The sequence below is a fragment of the Nelusetta ayraudi genome, unplaced genomic scaffold, assembly GCF_046127955.1.
Source record: "Nelusetta ayraudi isolate G7.1 ecotype Tasmania unplaced genomic scaffold, CSIRO-AGI_Nayr_v1 ptg000128l, whole genome shotgun sequence".
NCBI lineage: Eukaryota > Metazoa > Chordata > Actinopteri > Tetraodontiformes > Monacanthidae > Nelusetta > Nelusetta ayraudi.
This window is the reverse complement of record NW_027466178.1, coordinates 532,290-546,565: the sequence shown is the minus strand read 5'-3', so window position 1 is coordinate 546,565 and position 14,276 is coordinate 532,290. Positions and strand designations below refer to the sequence as shown.

At 43.9% G+C, this 14,276-nt stretch overlaps 1 protein-coding gene across 1 annotated transcript in view; it reads right to left on the bottom strand.

Annotated features, from left to right (window-relative positions):
* Positions 1-14,276, bottom strand: part of LOC142904464 (uncharacterized) — a 106,010-nt gene that overhangs the window by 39,540 nt on the left and 52,194 nt on the right. The gene's annotated exons all lie outside the window — the stretch shown is intronic.

The window sequence follows — 14,276 nt, the reverse complement described above, 5'->3', positions numbered from 1 at the left end:
CCTAATTTTGTAGTAGGTTTCACAGAAGTTGTTGTTGCCTCCACAGTAGTTCTGATGGATTTCGGCGTTGTTGTAGTTGTTGTTGCAGGCGTTGTCGTGGCAGCAGTTGTTGATTTGACTGTAGTCGTTGTTGAGCCCTTTTTAGTTGTAATTTGTGCGACAGTTGTTGTTGCTGATCCTAATTTGGTCGTGGGTTTCACAGAAGTTGTTGTTGTCTCCAAAGTAGTTCTGATGGCTTTCGGTGTGGTTGTAGTTGTTGTTGCAGGCGTTGTCGCGACAACAGTTGTTGTCACAGCAGTTGTTGATTTGACTGTAGTCGTTGTTGAGCCCTTTTTAGTTGTAATATGTGCGACAGTTGTTGTCGCTGATCCTAATTTTGTGGTAGGTTTCACAGAAGTTGTTGTTGTCTCCACAGTAGTTCTGATGGCTTTCGGCGTTGTTGAAGGTGTTGTTGCAGGCGTTGTCGTGGCAGCAGTTGTTGATTTGACTGTAGTCGTTGTTGAGCCCTTTTTAGTTGTAATTTGTGCGACAGTTGTTGTCGCTGATCCTAATTTTGTAGTAGGTTTCACAGAAGTTGTTGTTGCCTCCACAGTAGTTCTGATGGCTTTCGGCGTTGTTGTAGTTGTTGTTGCAGGCGTTGTCGTGGCAGCAGTTGTTGATTTGACTGTAGTCGTTGTTGAGCCCTTTTTAGTTGTAATTTGTGCGACAGTTGTTGTCGCTGATCCTAATTTTGTAGTAGGTTTCACAGAAGTTGTTGTTGCCTCCACAGTAGTTCTGATGGCTTTCGGCGTTGTTGTAGTTGTTGTTGCAGGCGTTGTCGTGGCAGCAGTTGTTGATTTGACTGTAGTCGTTGTTGAGCCCTTTTTAGTTGTAATTTGTGCGACAGTTGTTGTCGCTGAACCTAATTTGGTCGTGGGTTTCACAGAAGTTGTTGTTGTCTCCACAGTAGTTCTGATGGCTTTCGGTGTGGTTGTAGTTGTTGTTGCAGGCGTTGTCGCGACAACAGTTGTTGTCACAGCAGTTGTTGATTTGACTGTAGTCGTTGTTGAGCCCTTTTTAGTTGTAATTTGTGCGACAGTTGTTGTCGCTGATCCTAATTTTGTAGTAGGTTTCACAGAAGTTGTTGTTGTCTCCACAGTAGTTCTGATGGCTTTCGGCGTTGTTTTAGTTGTTGTTGCAGGCGTTGTCATGGAAGCAGTTGTTGATTTGACTGTAGTCGTTGTTGAGCCCTTTTTAGTTGTAATTTGTGCGACAGTTGTTGTCGCTGATCCTAATTTGGTCGTGGGTTTCACAGAAGTTGTTGTTGTCTCCATAGTAGTTCTGATGGCTTTCGGTGTGGTTGTAGTTGTTGTTGCAGGCGTTGTCGCGACAACAGTTGTTGTCACAGCAGTTGTTGATTTGACTGTAGTCGTTGTTGAGCCCTTTTTAGTTGTAATTTGTGCGACAGTTGTTGTCGCTGATCCTAATTTTGTAGTAGGTTTCACAGAAGTTGTTGTTGTCTCCACAGTAGTTCTGATGGCTTTCGGCGTTGTTGTAGTTGTTGTTGCAGGCGTTGTTGTGGCAGCAGTTGTTGATTTGACTGTAGTCGTTGTTGAGCCCTTTTTAGTTGTAATTTGTGCGACAGTTGTTGTCGCTGATCCTAATTTTGTAGTAGGTTTCACAGAAGTTGTTGTTGCCTCCACAGTAGTTCTGATGGCTTTCGGCGTTGTTGTAGTTGTTGTTGCAGGCGTTGTCGTGGCAGCAGTTGTTGATTTGACTGTAGTCGTTGTTGAGCCCTTTTTAGTTGTAATTTGTGCGACAGTTGTTGTCGCTGAACCTAATTTGGTCGTGGGTTTCACAGAAGTTGTTGTTGTCTCCACAGTAGTTCTGATGGCTTTCGGTGTGGTTGTAGTTGTTGTTGCAGGCGTTGTCGCGACAACAGTTGTTGTCACAGCAGTTGTTGATTTGACTGTAGTCGTTGTTGAGCCCTTTTTAGTTGTAATTTGTGCGACAGTTGTTGTCGCTGATCCTAATTTTGTAGTAGGTTTCACAGAAGTTGTTGTTGTCTCCACAGTAGTTCTGATGGCTTTCGGCGTTGTTGTAGTTGTTGTTGCAGGCGTTGTCGTGGCAGCAGTTGTTGATTTGACTGTAGTCGTTGTTGAGCCCTTTTTAGTTGTAATTTGTGCGACAGTTGTTGTCGCTGATCCTAATTTTGTGGTAGGTTTCACAGAAGTTGTTGTTGTCTCCATAGTAGTTCTGATGGCTTTCGGCGTTGTTGAAGGTGTTGTTGCAGGCGTTGTAGTGGCAGCAGTTGTTGATTTGACTGTAGTCGTTGTTGAGCCCTTTTTAGTTGTAATTTGTGCGACAGTTGTTGTCACTGATCCTAATTTTGTAGTAGGTTTCACAGAAGTTGTTGTTGCCTCCACAGTAGTTCTGATGGCTTTCGGCGTTGTTGTAGTTGTTGTTGCAGGCGTTGTCGTGGCAGCAGTTGTTGATTTGACTGTAGTCGTTGTTGAGCCCTTTTTAGTTGTAATTTGTGCGACAGTTGTTGTCGCTGATCCTAATTTGGTCGTGGGTTTCACAGAAGTTGTTGTTGTCTCCACAGTAGTTCTGATGGCTTTCGGTGTGGTTGTAGTTGTTGTTGCAGGCGTTGTCGCGACAACAGTTGTTGTCACAGCAGTTGTTGATTTGACTGTAGTCGTTGTTGAGCCCTTTTTAGTTGTAATTTGTGCGACAGTTGTTGTCGCTGATCCTAATTTGGTCGTGGGTTTCACAGAAGTTGTTGTTGTCTCCACAGTAGTTCTGATGGCTTTCGGTGTGGTTGTAGTTGTTGTTGCAGTCGTTGTCGCGACAACCGTTGTTGTCACAGCAGTTGTTGATTTGACTGTAGTCGTTGAGCCCTTTTTAGTTGTAATTTGTGCGACAGTTGTTGTCGCTGATCCTAATTTTGTAGTAGGTTTCACAGAAGTTGTTGTTGCCTCCACAGTAGTTCTGATGGATTTCGGCGTTGTTGTAGTTGTTGTTGCAGGCGTTGTCGTGGCAGCAGTTGTTGATTTGACTGTAGTCGTTGTTGAGCCCTTTTTAGTTGTAATTTGTGCGACAGTTGTTGTCGCTGATCCTAATTTGGTCGTGGGTTTCACAGAAGTTGTTGTTGTCTCCACAGTAGTTCTGATGGCTTTCGGTGTGGTTGTAGTTGTTGTTGCAGGCGTTGTCGCGACAACAGTTGTTGTCACAGCAGTTGTTGATTTGACTGTAGTCGTTGTTGAGCCCTTTTTAGTTGTAATTTGTGCGACAGTTGTTGTCGCTGATCCTAATTTTGTGGTAGGTTTCACAGAAGTTGTTGTTGTCTCCACAGTAGTTCTGATGGCTTTCGGCGTTGTTGAAGGTGTTGTTGCAGGCGTTGTCGTGGCAGCAGTTGTTGATTTGACTGTAGTCGTTGTTGAGCCCTTTTTAGTTGTAATTTGTGCGACAGTTGTTGTCGCTGATCCTAATTTTGTAGTAGGTTTCACAGAAGTTGTTGTTGCCTCCACAGTAGTTCTGATGGCTTTCGGCGTTGTTGTAGTTGTTGTTGCAGGCATTGTCGTGGCAGCAGTTGTTGATTTGACTGTAGTCGTTGTTGAGCCCTTTTTAGTTGTAATTTGTGCGACAGTTGTTGTCGCTGATCCTAATTTGGTCGTGGGTTTCACAGAAGTTGTTGTTGTCTCCACAGTAGTTCTGATGGCTTTCGGTGTGGTTGTAGTTGTTGTTGCAGGCGTTGTCGCGACAACAGTTGTTGTCACAGCAGTTGTTGATTTGACTGTAGTCGTTGTTGAGCCCTTTTTAGTTGTAATTTGTGCGACAGTTGTTGTCGCTGATCCTAATTTTGTAGTAGGTTTCACAGAAGTTGTTGTTGCCTCCACAGTAGTTCTGATGGATTTCGGCGTTGTTGTAGTTGTTGTTGCAGGCGTTGTCGTGGCAGCAGTTGTTGATTTGACTGTAGTCGTTGTTGAGCCCTTTTTAGTTGTAATTTGTGCGACAGTTGTTGTCGCTGATCCTAATTTTGTAGTAGGTTTCACAGAAGTTGTTGTTGTCTCCACAGTAGTTCTGATGGCTTTCGACGTTGTTGTAGTTGTTGTTGCAGGCGTTGTCATGGAAGCAGTTGTTGATTTGACTGTAGTCGTTGTTGAGCCCTTTTTAGTTGTAATTTGTGCGACAGTTGTTGTCGCTGAACCTAATTTGGTCGTGGGTTTCACAGAAGTTGTTGTTGTCTCCACAGTAGTTCTGATGGCTTTCGGTGTGGTTGTAGTTGTTGTTGCAGGCGTTGTCGCGACAACAGTTGTTGTCACAGCAGTTGTTGATTTGACTGTAGTTGTTGAGCCCTTTTTAGTTGTAATTTGTGCGACAGTTGTTGTCGCTGATCCTAATTTGGTCGTGGGTTTCACAGAAGTTGTTGTTGTCTCCAAAGTAGTTCTGATGGCTTTCGGTGTGGTTGTAGTTGTTGCAGGCGTTGTCGCGACAACAGTTATTGTCACAGCAGTTGTTGATTTGACTGTAGTCGTTGTTGAGCCCTTTTTAGTTGTAATTTGTGCGACAGTTGTTGTCGCTGATCCTAATTTTGTAGTAGGTTTCACAGAAGTTGTTGTTGCCTCCACAGTAGTTCTGATGGCTTTCGGCGTTGTTGTAGTTGTTGTTGCAGGCGTTGTCGTGGGAGCAGTTGTTGATGTGACTGTAGTCGTTGTTGAGCCCTTTTTAGTTGTAATTTGTGCGACAGTTGTTGTCGCTGATCCTAATTTTGTAGTAGGTTTCACAGAAGTTGTTGTTGCCTCCACAGTAGTTCTGATGGATTTCGGCGTTGTTGTAGTTGTTGTTGCAGGCGTTGTCGTGGCAGCAGTTGTTGATTTGACTGTAGTCGTTGTTGAGCCCTTTTTAGTTGTAATTTGTGCGACAGTTGTTGTCGCTGATCCTAATTTGGTCGTGGGTTTCACAGAAGTTGTTGTTGTCTCCAAAGTAGTTCTGATGGCTTTCGGTGTGGTTGTAGTTGTTGTTGCAGGCGTTGTCGCGACAACAGTTGTTGTCACAGCAGTTGTTGATTTGACTGTAGTCGTTGTTGAGCCCTTTTTAGTTGTAATATGTGCGACAGTTGTTGTCGCTGATCCTAATTTTGTGGTAGGTTTCACAGAAGTTGTTGTTGTCTCCACAGTAGTTCTGATGGCTTTCGGCGTTGTTGAAGGTGTTGTTGCAGGCGTTGTCGTGGCAGCAGTTGTTGATTTGACTGTAGTCGTTGTTGAGCCCTTTTTAGTTGTAATTTGTGCGACAGTTGTTGTCGCTGATCCTAATTTTGTAGTAGGTTTCACAGAAGTTGTTGTTGCCTCCACAGTAGTTCTGATGGCTTTCGGCGTTGTTGTAGTTGTTGTTGCAGGCGTTGTCGTGGCAGCAGTTGTTGATTTGACTGTAGTCGTTGTTGAGCCCTTTTTAGTTGTAATTTGTGCGACAGTTGTTGTCGCTGATCCTAATTTGGTCGTGGGTTTCACAGAAGTTGTTGTTGTCTCCACAGTAGTTCTGATGGCTTTCGGTGTGGTTGTAGTTGTTGTTGCAGGCGTTGTCGCGACAACAGTTGTTGTCACAGCAGTTGTTGATTTGACTGTAGTCGTTGTTGAGCCCTTTTTAGTTGTAATTTGTGCGACAGTTGTTGTCGCTGATCCTAATTTTGTAGTAGGTTTCACAGAAGTTGTTGTTGCCTCCACAGTAGTTCTGATGGATTTCGGCGTTGTTGTAGTTGTTGTTGCAGGCGTTGTCGTGGCAGCAGTTGTTGATTTGACTGTAGTCGTTGTTGAGCCCTTTTTAGTTGTAATTTGTGCGACAGTTGTTGTCGCTGATCCTAATTTTGTAGTAGGTTTCACAGAAGTTGTTGTTGTCTCCACAGTAGTTCTGATGGCTTTCGACGTTGTTGTAGTTGTTGTTGCAGGCGTTGTCATGGAAGCAGTTGTTGATTTGACTGTAGTCGTTGTTGAGCCCTTTTTAGTTGTAATTTGTGCGACAGTTGTTGTCGCTGAACCTAATTTGGTCGTGGGTTTCACAGAAGTTGTTGTTGTCTCCACAGTAGTTCTGATGGTTTTCGGTGTGGTTGTAGTTGTTGTTGCAGGCGTTGTCGCGACAACAGTTGTTGTCACAGCAGTTGTTGATTTGACTGTAGTTGTTGAGCCCTTTTTAGTTGTAATTTGTGCGACAGTTGTTGTCGCTGATCCTAATTTGGTCGTGGGTTTCACAGAAGTTGTTGTTGTCTCCAAAGTAGTTCTGATGGCTTTCGGTGTGGTTGTAGTTGTTGTTGCAGGCGTTGTCGCGACAACAGTTATTGTCACAGCAGTTGTTGATTTGACTGTAGTCGTTGTTGAGCCCTTTTTAGTTGTAATTTGTGCGACAGTTGTTGTCGCTGATCCTAATTTTGTAGTAGGTTTCACAGAAGTTGTTGTTGCCTCCACAGTAGTTCTGATGGCTTTCGGCGTTGTTGTAGTTGTTGTTGCAGGCGTTGTCGTGGGAGCAGTTGTTGATTTGACTGTAGTCGTTGTTGAGCCCTTTTTAGTTGTAATTTGTGCGACAGTTGTTGTCGCTGATCCTAATTTGGTCGTGGGTTTCACAGAAGTTGTTGTTGTCTCCAAAGTAGTTCTGATGGCTTTCGGCGTTGTTGTAGTTGTTGTTGCAGGCGTTGTCGCGACAACAGTTGTTGTCACAGCAGTTGTTGATTTGACTGTAGTCGTTGTTGAGCCCTTTTTAGTTGTAATTTGTGCGACAGTTGTTGTCGCTGATCCTAATTTTGTAGTAGGTTTCACAGAAGTTGTTGTTGTCTCCACAGTAGTTCTGATGGCTTTCGGCGTTGTTGTAGTTGTTGTTGCAGGCGTTGTCGTGGCAGCAGTTGTTGATTTGACTGTAGTCGTTGTTGAGCCCTTTTTAGTTGTAATTTGTGCGACAGTTGTTGTCGCTGATCCTAATTTTGTAGTAGGTTTCACAGAAGTTGTTGTTGCCTCCACAGTAGTTCTGATGGCTTTCGGTGTTGTTGTAGTTGTTGCAGGCGTTGTCGCGACAACAGTTGTTGTCACAGCAGTTGTTGATTTGACTGTAGTCGTTGTTGAGCCCTTTTTAGTTGTAATTTGTGCGACAGTTGTTGTCGCTGATCCTAATTTTGTAGTAGCTTTCACAGAAGTTGTTGTTGTCTCCAAAGTAGTTCTGATGGCTTTCGGTGTGGTTGTAGTTGTTGTTGCAGGCGTCGCGACAACAGTTGTTGTCACAGCAGTTGTTGATTTGACTGTAGTCGTTGTTGAGCCCTTTTTAGTTGTAATTTGTGCGACAGTTGTTGTCGCTGATCCTAATTTTGTAGTAGGTTTCACAGAAGTTGTTGTTGCCTCTACAGTAGTTCTGATGGCTTTCGGCGTTGTTGTAGTTGTTGTTGCAGGCGTTGTCGTGGCAGCAGTTGTTGATTTGACTGTAGTCGTTGTTGAGCCCGTTTTAGTTGTAATATGTGAGACAGTTGTTGTCGCTGATCCTAATTTTGTAGTAGGTTTCACAGAAGTTGTTGTTGCCTCCACAGTAGTTCTGATGGCTTTCGGCGTTGTTGTAGTTGTTGTTGCAGGCGTTGTCGTGGGAGCAGTTGTTGATTTGACTGTAGTCGTTGTTGAGCCCTTTTTAGTTGTAATTTGTGCGACAGTTGTTGTCGCTGATCCTAATTTGGTCGTGGGTTTCACAGAAGTTGTTGTTTTCTCCAAAGTAGTTCTGATGGCTTTCGGCGTTGTTGTAGTTGTTGTTGCAGGCGTTGTCGCGGCAACAGTTGTTGTCACAGCAGTTGGTGATTTGACTGCAGTCGTTGTTGAGCCCTTTTTAGTTGTAATTTGTGCGACAGTTGTTGTCGCTGATCCTAATTTTGTAGTAGGTTTCACAGAAGTTGTTGTTGCCTCCACAGTAGTTCTGATGGCTTTCGGCGTTGTTGTAGTTGTTGTTGCAGGCGTTGTCGTGGCAGCAGTTGTTGATTTGACTGTAGTCGTTGTTGAGCCCTTTTTAGTTGTAATTTGTGCGACAGTTGTTGTCGCTGATCCTAATTCTGTAGTAGGTTTCACAGAAGTTGTTGTTGCCTCCACAGTAGTTCTGATGGCTTTCGGCGTTGTTGTAGTTGCTGTTGCAGGCGTTGTCGTGGCAGCAGTTGTTGATTTGACTGTAGTCGTTGTTGAGCCCGTTTTAGTTGTAATATGTGAGACAGTTGTTGTCGCTGATCCTAATTTTGTAGTAGGTTTCACAGAAGTTGTTGTTGCCTCCACAGTAGTTCTGATGGCTTTCGGCGTTGTTGTAGTTGTTGTTGCAGGCGTTGTCGTGGGAGCAGTTGTTGATTTGACTGTAGTCGTTGTTGAGCCCTTTTTAGTTGTAATTTGTGCGACAGTTGTTGTCGCTGATCCTAATTTGGTCGTGGGTTTCACAGAAGTTGTTGTTTTCTCCAAAGTAGTTCTGATGGCTTTCGGTGTGGTTGTAGTTGTTGTTGCAGGCGTTGTCGCGACAACAGTTGTTGTCACAGCAGTTGTTGATTTGACTGTAATCGTTGTTGAGCCCTTTTTAGTTGTAATTTGTGCGACAGTTGTTGTCGTTGATCCTAATTTTGTAGTAGGTTTCACAGAAGTTGTTGTTGTCTCCACAGTAGTTCTGATGGCTTTCGGCGTTGTTGTAGTTGTTGTTGCAGGCGTTGTCGTGGCAGCAGTTGTTGATTTGACTGTAGTCGTTGTTGAGCCCTTTTTAGTTGTAATTTGTGCGACAGTTGTTGTCGCTGATCCTAATTTTGTAGTAGGTTTCACAGAAGTTGTTGTTGCCTCCACAGTAGTTCTGATGGCTTTCGGCGTTGTTGTAGTTGTTGTTGCAGGCGTTGTCGTGGCAGCAGTTGTTGATTTGACTGTAGTCGTTGTTGAGCCCTTTTTAGTTGTAATTTGTGCGACAGTTGTTGTCGCTGATCCTAATTCTGTAGTAGGTTTCACAGAAGTTGATGTTGCCTCCACAGTAGTTCTGATGGCTTTCGGCGTTGTTGTAGTTGTTGTTGCAGGCGTTGTCGTGGCAGCAGTTGTTGATTTGACTGTAGTCGTTGTTGAGCCCTTTTTAGTTGTAATTTGTGCGACAGTTGTTGTCGCTGATCCTAATTCTGTAGTAGGTTTCACAGAAGTTGTTGTTGCCTCCACAGTAGTTCTGATGGCTTTCGGCGTTGTTGTAGTTGCTGTTGCAGGCGTTGTCGTGGCAGCAGTTGTTGATTTGACTGTAGTCGTTGTTGAGCCCGTTTTAGTTGTAATATGTGAGACAGTTGTTGTCGCTGATCCTAATTTTGTAGTAGGTTTCACAGAAGTTGTTGTTGCCTCCACAGTAGTTCTGATGGCTTTCGGCGTTGTTGTAGTTGTTGTTGCAGGCGTTGTCGTGGGAGCAGTTGTTGATTTGACTGTAGTCGTTGTTGAGCCCTTTTTAGTTGTAATTTGTGCGACAGTTGTTGTCGCTGATCCTAATTTGGTCGTGGGTTTCACAGAAGTTGTTGTTTTCTCCAAAGTAGTTCTGATGGCTTTCGGTGTGGTTGTAGTTGTTGTTGCAGGCGTTGTCGCGACAACAGTTGTTGTCACAGCAGTTGTTGATTTGACTGTAATCGTTGTTGAGCCCTTTTTAGTTGTAATTTGTGCGACAGTTGTTGTCGTTGATCCTAATTTTGTAGTAGGTTTCACAGAAGTTGTTGTTGTCTCCACAGTAGTTCTGATGGCTTTCGGCGTTGTTGTAGTTGTTGTTGCAGGCGTTGTCGTGGCAGCAGTTGTTGATTTGACTGTAGTCGTTGTTGAGCCCTTTTTAGTTGTAATTTGTGCGACAGTTGTTGTCGCTGATCCTAATTTTGTAGTAGGTTTCACAGAAGTTGTTGTTGCCTCCACAGTAGTTCTGATGGCTTTCGGCGTTGTTGTAGTTGTTGTTGCAGGCGTTGTCGTGGCAGCAGTTGTTGATTTGACTGTAGTCGTTGTTGAGCCTTTTTTAGTTGTAATTTGTGCGACAGTTGTTGTCGCTGATCCTAATTCTGTAGTAGGTTTCACAGAAGTTGATGTTGCCTCCACAGTAGTTCTGATGGCTTTCGGCGTTGTTGTAGTTGTTGTTGCAGGCGTTGTCGTGGCAGCAGTTGTTGATTTGACTGTAGTCGTTGTTGAGCCCGTTTTAGTTGTAATTTGTGCGACAGTTGTTGTCGCTGATCCTAATTTTGTAGTAGGTTTAACAGAAGTTGTTGTTGCCTCCACAGTAGTTCTGATGGCTTTCGGCGTTGTTGTAGTTGTTGTTGCAGGCGTTGTCGTGGCAGCAGTTGTTGATTTGACTGTAGTCGTTGTTGAGCCCTTTTTAGTTGTAATTTGTGCGACAGTTGTTGTCGCTGATCCTAATTTTGTAGTAGGTTTCACAGAAGTTGTTGTTGCCTCCACAGTAGTTCTGATGGCTTTCGGTGTGGTTGTAGTATTTGTTACAGGCGTTGTCGCGGCAACAGTTGTTGTCACAGCAGTTGTTGATTTGACTGTAGTCGTTGTTGAGCCCTTTTTAGTTGTAATTTGTGCGACAGTTGTTGTCGCTGATCCTAATTTGGTCGTGGGTTTCACAGAAGTTGTTGTTGTCTCCACAGTAGTTCTGATGGCTTTCGGTGTGGTTGTAGTTGTTGTTGCAGGCGTTGTCGCGGCAACAGTTGTTGTCACAGCAGTTGTTGATTTGACTGTAGTCGTTGTTGAGCCCTTTTTAGTTGTAATTTGTGCGACAGTTGTTGTCGCTGATCCTAATTTTGTAGTAGGTTTCACAGAAGTTGTTGTTGCCTCCACAGTAGTTCTGATGGCTTTCGGCGTTGTTGTAGTTGTTGTTGCAGGCGTTGTCGCGGCAACAGTTGTTGTCACAGCAGTTGGTGATTTGACTGTAGTCGTTGTTGAGCCCTTTTTAGTTGTAATTTGTGCGACAGTTGTTGTCGCTGATCCTAATTTTGTAGTAGGTTTCACAGAAGTTGTTGTTGCCTCCACAGTAGTTCTGATGGCTTTCGGCGTTGTTGTAGTTGTTGTTGCAGGCGTTGTCGTGGCAGCAGTTGTTGATTTGACTGTAGTCGTTGTTGAGCCCTTTTTAGTTGTAATTTGTGCGACAGTTGTTGTCGCTGATCCTAATTCTGTAGTAGGTTTCACAGAAGTTGTTGTTGCCTCCACAGTAGTTCTGATGGCTTTCGGCGTTGTTGTAGTTGTTGTTGCAGGCGTTGTCGTGGCAGCAGTTGTTGATTTGACTGTAGTCGTTGTTGAGCCCGTTTTAGTTGTAATTTGTGCGACAGTTGTTGTCGCTGATCCTAATTTTGTAGTAGGTTTAACAGAAGTTGTTGTTGCCTCCAGAGTAGTTCTGATGGCTTTCGGCGTTGTTGTAGTTGTTGTTGCAGGCGTTGTCGTGGCAGCAGTTGTTGATTTGACTGTAGTCGTTGTTGAGCCCTTTTTAGTTCTAATTTGTGCGACAGTTGTTGTCGCTGATCCTAATTTTGTAGTAGGTTTCACAGAAGTTGTTGTTGCCTCCACAGTAGTTCTGATGGCTTTCGGTGTTGTTGTAGTTGTTGCAGGCGTTGCCGCGACAACAGTTGTTGTCACAGCAGTTGTTGATTTGACTGTAGTCGTTGTTGAGCCCTTTTTAGTTGTAATTTGTGCGACAGTTGTTGTCGCTGATCCTAATTTTGTAGTAGCTTTCACAGAAGTTGTTGTTGTCTCCAAAGTAGTTCTGATGGCTTTCGGTGTGGTTGTAGTTGTTGTTGCAGGCGTTGTCGCGACAACAGTTGTTGTCACAGCAGTTGTTGATTTGACTGTAGTCGTTGTTGAGCCCTTTTTAGTTGTAATTTGTGCGACAGTTGTTGTCGTTGATCCTAATTTTGTAGTAGGTTTCACAGAAGTTGTTGTTGTCTCCACAGTAGTTCTGATGGCTTTCGGCGTTGTTGTAGTTGTTGTTGCAGGCGTTGTCGTGGCAGCAGTTGTTGATTTGACTGTAGTCGTTGTTGAGCCCTTTTTAGTTGTAATTTGTGCGACAGTTGTTGTCGCTGATCCTAATTTTGTAGTAGGTTTCACAGAAGTTGTTTTTGCCTCCACAGTAGTTCTGATGGCTTTCGGCGTTGTTGTAGTTGTTGTTGCAGGCGTTGTCGTGGCAGCAGTTGTTGATTTGACTGTAGTCGTTGTTGAGCCCTTTTTAGTTGTAATTTGTGCGACAGTTGTTGTCGCTGATCCTAATTCTGTAGTAGGTTTCACAGAAGTTGTTGTTGCCTCCACAGTAGTTCTGATGGCTTTCGGCGTTGTTGTAGTTGTTGTTGCAGGCGTTGTCGTGGCAGCAGTTGTTGATTTGACTGTAGTCGTTGTTGAGCCCGTTTTAGTTGTAATTTGTGCGACAGTTGTTGTCGCTGATCCTAATTTTGTAGTAGGTTTCACAGAAGTTGTTGTTGCCTCCACAGTAGTTCTGATGGCTTTCGGTGTTGTTGTAGTTGTTGCAGGCGTTGTCGCGACAACAGTTGTTGTCACAGCAGTTGTTGATTTGACTGTAGTCGTTGTTGAGCCCTTTTTAGTTGTAATTTGTGCGACAGTTGTTGTCGCTGATCCTAATTTTGTAGTAGCTTTCACAGAAGTTGTTGTTGTCTCCAAAGTAGTTCTGATGGCTTTCGGTGTGGTTGTAGTTGTTGTTGCAGGCGTTGTCGCGACAACAGTTGTTGTCACAGCAGTTGTTGATTTGACTGTAGTCGTTGTTGAGCCCTTTTTAGTTGTAATTTGTGCGACAGTTGTTGTCGTTGATCCTAATTTTGTAGTAGGTTTCACAGAAGTTGTTGTTGTCTCCACAGTAGTTCTGATGGCTTTCGGCGTTGTTGTAGTTGTTGTTGCAGGCGTTGTCGTGGCAGCAGTTGTTGATTTGACTGTAGTCGTTGTTGAGCCCTTTTTAGTTGTAATTTGTGCGACAGTTGTTGTCGCTGATCCTAATTTTGTAGTAGGTTTCACAGAAGTTGTTGTTGCCTCCACAGTAGTTCTGATGGCTTTCGGCGTTGTTGTAGTTGTTGTTGCAGGCGTTGTCGTGGCAGCAGTTGTTGATTTGACTGTAGTCGTTGTTGAGCCCGTTTTAGTTGTAATTTGTGCGACAGTTGTTGTCGCTGATCCTAATTTTGTAGTAGGTTTAACAGAAGTTGTTGTTGCCTCCAGAGTAGTTCTGATGGCTTTCGGCGTTGTTGTAGTTGTTGTTGCAGGCGTTGTCGTGGCAGCAGTTGTTGATTTGACTGTAGTCGTTGTTGAGCCCTTTTTAGTTCTAATTTGTGCGACAGTTGTTGTCGCTGATCCTAATTTTGTAGTAGGTTTCACAGAAGTTGTTGTTGCCTCCACAGTAGTTCTGATGGCTTTCGGTGTTGTTGTAGTTGTTGCAGGCGTTGCCGCGACAACAGTTGTTGTCACAGCAGTTGTTGATTTGACTGTAGTCGTTGTTGAGCCCTTTTTAGTTGTAATTTGTGCGACAGTTGTTGTCGCTGATCCTAATTTTGTAGTAGCTTTCACAGAAGTTGTTGTTGTCTCCAAAGTAGTTCTGATGGCTTTCGGTGTGGTTGTAGTTGTTGTTGCAGGCGTTGTCGCGACAACAGTTGTTGTCACAGCAGTTGTTGATTTGACTGTAGTCGTTGTTGAGCCCTTTTTAGTTGTAATTTGTGCGACAGTTGTTGTCGTTGATCCTAATTTTGTAGTAGGTTTCACAGAAGTTGTTGTTGTCTCCACAGTAGTTCTGATGGCTTTCGGCGTTGTTGTAGTTGTTGTTGCAGGCGTTGTCGTGGCAGCAGTTGTTGATTTGACTGTAGTCGTTGTTGAGCCCTTTTTAGTTGTAATTTGTGCGACAGTTGTTGTCGCTGATCCTAATTTTGTAGTAGGTTTCACAGAAGTTGTTTTTGCCTCCACAGTAGTTCTGATGGCTTTCGGCGTTGTTGTAGTTGTTGTTGCAGGCGTTGTCGTGGCAGCAGTTGTTGATTTGACTGTAGTCGTTGTTGAGCCCTTTTTAGTTGTAATTTGTGCGACAGTTGTTGTCGCTGATCCTAATTCTGTAGTAGGTTTCACAGAAGTTGTTGTTGCCTCCACAGTAGTTCTGATGGCTTTCGGCGTTGTTGTAGTTGTTGTTGCAGGCGTTGTCGTGGCAGCAGTTGTTGATTTGACTGTAGTCGTTGTTGAGCCCGTTTTAGTTGTAATTTGTGCGACAGTTGTTGTCGCTGATCCTAATTTTGTAGTAGGTTTCACAGAAGTTGTTGTTGCCTCCACAGTAGTTCTGATGGCTTT